We start from the raw sequence: 10,065 nt of genomic DNA on the forward strand, positions 1-10,065 counted from the left end.
CTTACTAAGAGCCATCTATCTAGCTCCCTGGTTTATTTTTGTTTTTTAAGTTTCTAATGCTTAAAGATTTGAATAATAAAACATACCTGCCTGGGAACACCAGCTTTAGAGGCGAGTCATTTCAACAAACTGCATGCTTGGCTTGGCATCAGGTGATTGGACTTTGTTTCTTTGGGTGCCATGTTTGGTGATAAACATTTATCATCCCATCACTTGGGAGGCAGAGGCAGGAGGGTCGGACTTTTAGGCCAGCCTGGGCTTCAGAGTGAGACCCTGCTAAAGAAATAGAATTTGTGTTTGTTGCATTTATTTGATAAACTTTAGAGGGTGTCTCAGTTAGGGTTTCTATTGCTGTGAAGAAACACCACAACAACAGCAACTCTTGTAAGGAAAAATATTTTTACAGTTTCAGAGGTTTAGTCCATTATTATCATGGAGGGACAGCGCAGCATGCAGGCAGACATGGTGCTGGAGAAGGAGCTGAGAGTTAATACATCTTGATCATTAGGCAACAGGAAGTGAACTGTGTTACTGGGCATAGCTTGAGCATAAGACCTGAAAGCCCACACCTACAGTGATACACTTCTTCCAACAAGGCCACACCTCCTAACAGTGCCACTCCCTCTGGGGGCCATTTGCTTTCAAACCACTAAGGAGGGCTAATTTTTCTTTGGTTCCTGAGTTTTTAATATCACTTTATCGCTACTTTGGGGGATAAGGATTTGAACTCCTCATCCTTCCTCTGCCTGAGTAGTGGGACTACAGACAAGCATGTGCCATTCTGTCAGTGAGAACAGTTGTTTGGGAGCTTGCTTGTGACTGCTGGAGACTGCATCCAGGGCCTGTGCATCACAGGGAAGTCCATCCTCATTATTTAAAACATGAGACTAAGAGGTATGTATTCATTTCTTTCTATTTTTTCCTACCTCTTATGTGTATGTGTGGTATGTGCATAAGTGTGGGTGCACTCATGAACATCAGAGGATGACTTTTGGCACTTGGCACTCTTTCCACTATGGGTTGGGGTGAGCAAATTCAGTGCTTGCTCAGGCAGTACTGACTCTGTTTACCGTTGTTTTGTATGTGTACATGGGGGTGTATATGTATGTGTCCATGTGCCTGTGGAGGTCAGAGGTGCCTGCCACTTCCTTGGTCACCCTTCACCTTATACATGGAGAGAGAGTCTCCCACTTGAGCCCAGAGCTAGTCTAACTAACCAAATTACAAGCAATAGGCTTCCACTCCTACTTCTACACATGGATTCAAAGGACCCAACTCCAGTCATCAAGCTACTTTACTTGAGAGACCCCAATATGTAGTTGAGGTGATTTTGAATTTCTGACCCTCCAACTTTTACCTTCCAACTGTTAGGATTATAGGTCAACACCAGGTCTTTGTGCATGCTAGGCAAGGGCTCTAGGAACTGAGACTCATCAGCATGTTTTTAAATGTAAAGTGACAATATGAGATTATATGGAAATAAAAATGCAAATTTAGGGTTTTATTGTCAGTTCCTGAAGCAAGCCTCTGAGATAATCTACATACTTTCACTATGTGTTTTGTCAATGTCCTTAGATTTACTATGTGTTTTCCTGTACTACATAGTGTTAATGGGAACCATAAACATGTTTATTTACTTTAAGTCACAACCCATTCTGCATAGATTAAGAATCATTCACATCATTTTAAAGCCAATGCACTTGGCAATTCTATGCAGAAAAAGAACATGATGATACTAGAATTGTGGTAATGATACAATGAATTTCATGTCAATAGAATTTCCGTGAAGATTTAAGCTTGTTAGAGTAGATCCAGAACTAAAAATAAAACTCCACCTCCTCTAAATCTCCTCTAGTTTCCAAGGCCACTATTTTTAAGTGAATATTACATGTATTTCTTCTATTTCACCTATAGCAGACTAGTCTAAATGATAATGTATTTTGCAAAGTATAAAAGTCATTACCGAGTACAAATTTAGGCAAAAGAAGAAATCTATTGGGATGAGTGACATGTTAGCAAGGTCTACATTGTAGAAGTTCAGTCTTTGGTGTATCTTCTGGATCCAGGAGTAGGAGGCAGTGGTCTATCGAGCCAGAAGCTGCCTGGCAGCATTGACATCCTGGCTGTTGCTTCAGATAGGTTGCATTTTTTGGCTTTCACTCTGAACCAAAAGTTCAAGTGTGAAAACCAGGACTGAAGCCTCTCCTTTGCAGGAGCCAGGATGCCCCCAGTTCAGCCAGGAGTTAGTTAGAGGGTGGAGTGACCCAGCACTCCAGGAGTGGCACATGTCAGCGGGAAAGGTGCCAGGGCAGTGTCCCAACCACAGAACTGGGCTTGCCACAAAGCCTTCCCTTCATTAATATGCCAGATTTCTGGCCAGCTGGGCAGAGGTAGGATTAAGATGTGATTTTCATGCTGCTGAGTCTGTTGGGTCAACTTTGGGAAGGACGCCCCGGCCAAGAGTCAGGGAGAAGCTGGAGAGTGCAAGTACCTGATGCATTTCCTGCCCCTTTCTTTCATTTTCTCTCTCTACACCTCTACACTCTACTCTTTTTTTCCTTCATTTCTTGCTTCCTTCCTTTTTTCTTTTTTTTTTTTTTTTTTGTAAGACTTGCAAAGGTATCACAAAGACCCTTCGTTTGTTTTTTTTTTTTTTTTTTTTTTTTTTTTTTTGTTTCCTGCAGAACCAAATACTGTAGCAGGATTTCCCACAACTTGCCTCAGATGGAAGCGAAGACCTCCAGCCTACCTTCCAGCATGATCTGTCCTCTGGCAATACTGGCATTTGATGTTCTGTTTACTGTCACAGTGCTTTTAGAAATCACAAGAGGGTTGTGCTTGGGGTTCAGCTCTTCTACTGTGTACCAACAGAACAGGCTGAAATAGGATGGAGTCACTCACACTGAAGTGCGGTGTCACCAAACTGCAAAGAATCCATTTATCTGACCTTCTGAGAAATCAGACGTAGAAAGAAAACAGAAATTTCTTAGCTAGGTAATTTCCAGTTGCCTTGATAATTAAGCTAATTCTTGCACAAATGAAGTGATTTGAAGCAATTAGGGAAAGTGACTTCAAATGACCCAATTGCTTTTTTGCCTTTTTCCCCCACTTTTGGACAGGGTTTTGCCCATAAGGAGTCTGTGTCCTGGGTGCTAGGATTGTAACATGTACACCCTTGCCCAGCCTGCTCTTTCTTCTTTGGCTTTTGGTTCTCTTAGCTCTTCGCTGTTCCTACAATCAACCTGCTGTGCCGAGCTCAACTCAGCAACCTATTCTACTTTATGGACTCAAGTGTTGCATTGTCATAAGGCGGACAAGACAATCCATTAGGTCATTAACTTGTTGTAATTAGTCCTTTGACAGGTGTCAAAGGGGGAAATAAACTTCATCTCCCCACTCTCAATGTGGGCTTCTCTCACACATGGATCAGTTCCCTAGCACTTACCAACTGAGTGACCAGTCTTCCTGGTCACTGGTGCAGTCTTCCTGAAACTAGTTCACATCCCTCAGGCGAAGGTCTTAAGTTTGAGGTTGTAACAAGTCAAAGTTCTCACAGCCTGGGATTTACAGTCAATAATTTGTTAGTATTGTTTACATATCTCAGGGAGCCAGCCATTTCAATTTCCTGGCTTACTATAAACGTTATAGGTAAGCAGCTAGCCAGAGAGACGAAGTGGGATAGGTGGGGGAGGGGCAAGACGGAAGACACAGTATCCACTTCCTCTTTAGGCATAACCACCCAGCACATCCGAGTTCCCTGGCCCAGAAGGGTCTCAAAACTTGCTTGATGGTCCTCCTCAGGCTTTTAAACTTTTTGTGTGTACGTGTATGTAGATGTGTGTTTTGCCTGCATGTATGTCTGTATGTGTGCCTCGTACCCACCCTCCAAGGCCAGGAGAGGGCATTGAATCTTCGGGAACTGAAGTTGCAGGTGTTTGTGAGCAGCTATGTGGGTGCTGAGAATAAAATCCGGGTCCTCTGGAAGAGCAGCCAGTACTCTTGACCTCTAAGCCATTTTTATAGGGCTTTCTGCCACATCTCACCCCACTTCCTGGAAGCTGAAGGGTCGGGGCTACAACTCTTCCAGTCTTGTGATACATAGATCTTTCTTGTGTCTGGCACCAACCCTGGGGTTTCTGTAGCTCTGCCCTGCTCTGCCTCATTACCATAACCCCAAGTATTTGTCCAAAAGGCACTGTGCTTGTTTATTTGTTTGTTTGTTTTGGGGAATGGGGTTTGGGAGTAAGTCTCATTTAGCCCAGGCTGACTTGGAACTCTTCCTGTAACTGAGATGACCTTGATTTCCTGACTCTGGGCCACACCCGCTTGGGTCTGCACCTGAACATCTTACAGTGCTTAACAAGGGCACTGGGGCTGAGAACCTCATACAGCACGTGCCGTGAATGGGAGGAGACACCAATGCTCAGAGTCCCATGGGTTTTAGGACCAGGGTAAAGAGCAAGTGTGCTTCATACCAGGGTAGTAGACTTGGGGAAGTGAGTACAAGCCTGGGGCTGTAGAAACTGAAGGCTAAATCTACCCCCATCTATTGTCTGCAGTTTCACTCTTGAGAGATACTGGCTGTCAACACTTTGATGATGTGTTTATTGAACTTCTCTCAACTTTTCTGGAGGGATACTGTGTGTGTGTGTGTGTTTTGTTTTGTTTTGTACTTAAATGAAATATTTGTCAAAATGTAAGTGCATATTTTAATTGGAGGAGTGATCAGCTAGAATTTGCTTTCTTACCCAGGCTTGCCCTGTGCTGGGACTGTGGGTGTGATCTACATGTCCTAGAGCATGCAGAGAGGGTGTAACCACTGAGCCTGTGCAGCCATGATACTCAAGTATGTGTGTTCCATATCCTTAACAAGGTCCCACACCAGTCAGCTGAAGATTCAATGGTTAAATTTCAACAAAAACTGGAATTAAATTTTACTATGGCTACTTTGTAGTTTACATTCATATCACTATTAGCACAAATGGTAATTAGCCTTTTATGTTTAAAAAAAGACAGCCTGATTAGCTGTTCACACATACAAAAGAATGCTTTTTCACACATCTTAATTGCTTTTCTGCTAATGAAAGTGTAATTGCAAAACCTCAAAGCATAGCTTCCCCCCTCCCATGTTAATTCCATTCCATTAGAGGCAACACACCCTGAGTATTTGTGAAAAGTGACTGCTAGGCTTGAATTTATGAGGAAAGTTGAGTTGCCCCCACAGAAGACAATAATATAAACAGTTCACACAATACATACCTTTCTCTGTAGAAACAAGAAGCTGAAGTTTTCCTTTCCTACATTTCTCCTGTGTGTGCGCACATCTGCCAGTGGAACACACTGCCTCAGAAAGAGGACAGAAAATGACAGCCAGGTACTGGCAGCATTCCTGAGGCCAACATGGACAGAAGAAACTTGAAAGCCATCATTACAAGGGAAAAGGGCCTTGCAAGCTGCCAAAGACTAAGAGCCCAAAGGGGTCAACACACTGGGGTTTCTGTCACAGACCAGCCTTGGCAAAATGGCTCATTTCTCCAGCATTGAGGGAGATGAAGACTTCTGCAGTCTGAAGGACAGAAAGGTTCAAAGTGAGCCCTATGTAGGCCTCCTTGCTACGTGTTTCCAATCTTTTGTTTGTTTTTTGAAACAGGGTTTCTCTGTATTGTTTTGGAGCCTGTCCTGGAACTAGTTCTATAGAACAAGGGCTTATACTGTAGCCCAAGCTGCCTTCAAATGCAGGCAAGCCTTTTGCATTCGCCTCCGGAGTGACTATAGGCATAAGGCATTGCCCCTGCCTATATTTTGATTTTATGTACGCTCATTTGTTTATTGTTGAGAATATGCTCTTGGAAAGTGTTATGCATCTCTGGATTTGAGGAAAGTCAAAGCAAAGTTCTCATGATCCAGGATAGAAATTTACATCTTGAATGAAGAGAGTGGGTTGAGTTTCCCAGGCATTGTCCCTCACTTAGGTGGAAGGATGGTGAGCAGCCCAAAGGTTCACGGAGGCAGAGGCTTCCTCTTTGTAGATGTGCCTGGAGGAAGGTGTGCTTGAGTCTTACCCTACTACTCACTGAAGAGCTCTGCTTGAAGCATGCCTCTTGGTCAGGGCTCCTGTAGAAGAACTGACCATGAAGTAGGTTTATTATGGAACATCCATTTTCTTTTTTAACTTTAATTAGTTATTTTAGGGGAGGAGGATTGAGACAGTCCCTATGTAGTTCCAGCTGCCCTCAAATTTACTATCATTTTCTCTCAACTTCCAAAGTGCTAGGATTTAGTACCAGATGTGCTATCATCTGGACTGGAGATATTCCTGTCACAGTAACCAACTGTTTACTGTGGTAGCAATTCCTATCAACAACAAATTCTCTGGGGTTTCCTTCTGGTCCAAGTGATTCACAAAATCTTGCAGCCCAAGCATTTCTTCCTCTTACTCAGGAGTGGTGGGGCAGGCAGGGCACAGTGGCACTTGGGTGGCAGAGGCAGGCAGAGCTCCGTGAGGTTGAGATCAGCCTGGTCTACTTAGTTCAGACTAAGCAGAGGCCACATAGAGAGACTGTATCTAAATAACAACAACAACAACAACAAACTGCTGTGCAGTCCTTCTTCCATCTTCACACCATCAAAATCCGAAGCCTAAAGGAGTGCCAGCCCCTGGGCAATAAAATCCGGTAGGTATCCTTAGTGGTCTTACGGTGTTTGGCAGCAGAGGCATTAAAGTTGGCCTTGTTTCTGGGTGGTTCAATGAAGCATGTAATCTTTTGATACAGTTAATTCATCTAAACTGCGAGAATAATGGATGATATTGTGGGAGTCTGCCGCAAGAGTTATGGTAGAAAGGTGACAATCTCACATGGAGGAGAAAAGTCCATGCACATATGTAAGTATCATTAACCAGCCCTGGATTTAGTCGCACAGTGAATGTTTTATTGTTCAAATGCAGCCATTCCCACACTAATGCAACCTGTAGCTAACAGCACACGAACAGTGGGTCTTCTAAATTTTTTCAAGATTGTTGTTAGATTCATTTTGATCTTTTACATTTTCACCACTAGATCTTGAAAGTGACCTTCCTCTTCCCTTAGAAGGTAGGTTTCCCCCCAGGGACACATTTAGCTAGAGGCAGACCTGACTTGGCTACATGAGGAAGCATGAATGTACCTGGCCAGATGTCAGTAAATTAGGCCTGCCCTAATTCACACAGATCTCTCCTAGCTAAGTACCTCGCTAAGAAGAAAAGTCATGTGCAGAGCGACATTTAGCACCTATTCCAGTAGGCACATGGTCTGTGCAGCTGTCAGGAACAAACACCCTGCAGCATGTGCTGATGGCCTATCCAAAATTTCCAGAGATCTGGGTGTGCAGTTCGAGTAAGTCACCCTGGACTCAGAAACACAGAACTGTGTATACCTGTGGAATAATGTGCAGTCATAAATGCCCACCTTCAACACCGAGACAACTTGGTCATTTGAAAACATGGAAAAGGTCTGTTTTAGATTACTCAACTTCCTTCAGCATCCAGGAAATTGTGAAGGACCCTGCAAACAAGTGCTTCTCTACTGAGATAAATACCAGCTGTAAACTCTGGTCTGGCTGTGGAAAATCCCAGAAGAGATCTAGGAATATCTTGGTTAGGGACAAATGATTAGGTCGTCACTACCATCATCTTTTGCTGACATCCTCTCTCCGTTTGACGGTTTCTCACTCAGGGCTTCAGGGTCATTCATTACCTTAGTGGTTCCAGGCCTGTTTGATCCAACAAGGCACCCATCAAGGATGTTTCTGGGACAGTCAAAGATGGTCCTACTATGCCCTGGAATTCCTTTCTTGATTTTGCTTCCTAAAGTAAAAAAAAAAAAAAAAAAAAAAAAAAAAAAATTCTGAAAGGAAGGAGTCTAAGCTGTTCTTTCATATGTTTCCTGGGCTACTCCTTTCTCCTTCCCCAAGGAAAATTCAGGGAAAATTCGAATAATATTTTTTTAAAGATTTCTTTATTGTAGATACAATGTTCTGCCTGCAAGTCTACCTGCTAAAAGAGGGGACCTGATCTCACTAAGGATGGTTGTGAGCCACCATGTGGTTGCTGGGAATTGAACTCAGGACCTCTGGAAGAGCAGCTAATGCCCTTAACCCCTAAGCCATCTCTCCAGCTCTCAATAATTTAAACTTGGGGCAGGAGCCATTTTTATTGTTTCCTGGATCTGGATGGTAAGAACTGTCATTATTCTTTGTTGATTTGGTTAACAGGGGAGGGTGTAAATTACATCCTACTACCTTTTCCAACAAACTGCTTACAAAGGCTGGCTAGATCAAGGGCCGAAAAGGATTAAACAGAGCCTATGAGTGGCATAGTGCTTGCCTACTGGCACAAATGTGTTAACTCTTCCAATACTGCAAATAATAATAACAAGAATAATTGCTTAAAAAGGAAGAAGCCGGGACATAGGGACATAGATAGTGGATGTATTTTACTAGTCCAATATGGAGTGAGATGCGTTAGGTTTGGCCTCCCAAAGAAGATAGGACTTTACCTGTGCTTTGAGACAGAGTTGTATTTGAGCACACAGAGACAATAAGACCATCGTCAAATGAAACACAGTTACTTAAACAAAAGTCCAGAAGGAGAAATGAGCACAATGAAGATTCTGAGACCTAAAATTGAAAATGCAGAGACTACTGAATGAGTTTATGAAAGAAATATATGAAAACCGTTGTAAATAATTTACCACATAAAATCACCCCTGTTCAGTTCTTAGCAGGGCTGAAATAATTCTCAAAGCATTGCTTTCTTTTGGAGAGAGGAGAGTTGTTTGTTTGGTTTGTTTTCCCATATAGGGCTTCTTTGTGTTATAGCTCTGCCCATCCTGGAACACGCTTTGTAGACCACACTGACCTTGAATCTAAGAGATCATCCGGTCTCTGCCTCCTGTGTGCTGGGATTAAAGTCATGTGCCACTACCGTCCAGCTGCAGCTGCTTTCTTTTAGGAGAACATTTAAAAGATATCACTCTGGCCTGGATTGTGCTCTCCCTGTTAACTAGAATGGGTGGTTATTGCTTTGGATTAAACTTCCATACTATGCCCTGATAGATCAAACCCATTGCTGCTAAGTGTCACGTACTGGAATGTTAAGGGAACAGATATCACTGAACAGACAAGTTTTTCCTAGAAAAAAAGGAGATCCACATCCATGAACTCAGGCAACCAGATCATGGTAATAAGGAAGTCCCCTTTGCTTACTCCCTTACCAGAAAAATCGCTTGCGGTAACCCGGCTGAAGTTATTCGTCTACTTTTGTTCCTTGGCTGTTTCCTTCATCCTGCCAAAAACCCAGCTGGGGCCAAGCACACTTTGTGTTATTCTAGAATCCCAAATAAAAGACAGCTAGAACTTGGAAGTACTACACTGATTGTGATTTTTCTTTTTAGCTCAAAATACGTATGCTGAATACCCCCACCCACCCCCACACGCTACTCCTTGCACAACCAACTTGTGCACATAGCAAAAGAGCCTGCACCTGCAGTATGATCAAAGAGGCTTTGGAATGAGACCTTCCTTATCATTCCTCTTGACCTTGGACTACTGCTTTTGGAACTGTGTGACGCTGTCTGCTGTCAGGACTATCCAGTCTGTGGTATTTGCTATGACCCATGCTGACGAAGACAAGAACATATTACAGTATTCCAAGAGACTGCCTCTTCCATGAGCTGCTGGGGAAGCTGATGGGAGGAGATTGGCCATTGACCTGGGTCTCCAGTTAAGCTCATCAGCCTCACACCTGGAAAGAAGCAAGATCTTGACTAGGGGGATAAAGGTACACAATTAGGAGCTGGTCACTAGCATAAAGGGCAAAGGTGATGTTCTCTCATCTGGGACTGCTCCGCTGCTCTGTCCCAAGATCTCAGTAAGGATCTTGGTCGGTTTCACAGAAGAGTCACCACTTCTCCAGCTAGCTCAGGGCCAGCAGCTCTCTCTTGATTTGGAGTCCCTTTATTTGATTCTGTCTAATGATAGAGGAATACATGTCCAGATGCTTTGTGATATAGATCCCCAAAGCCTTTA

The sequence above is a fragment of the Phodopus roborovskii genome, unplaced genomic scaffold, assembly GCF_943737965.1.
Source record: "Phodopus roborovskii unplaced genomic scaffold, PHOROB, whole genome shotgun sequence".
NCBI classification, from domain to species: Eukaryota; Metazoa; Chordata; class Mammalia; order Rodentia; family Cricetidae; genus Phodopus; species Phodopus roborovskii.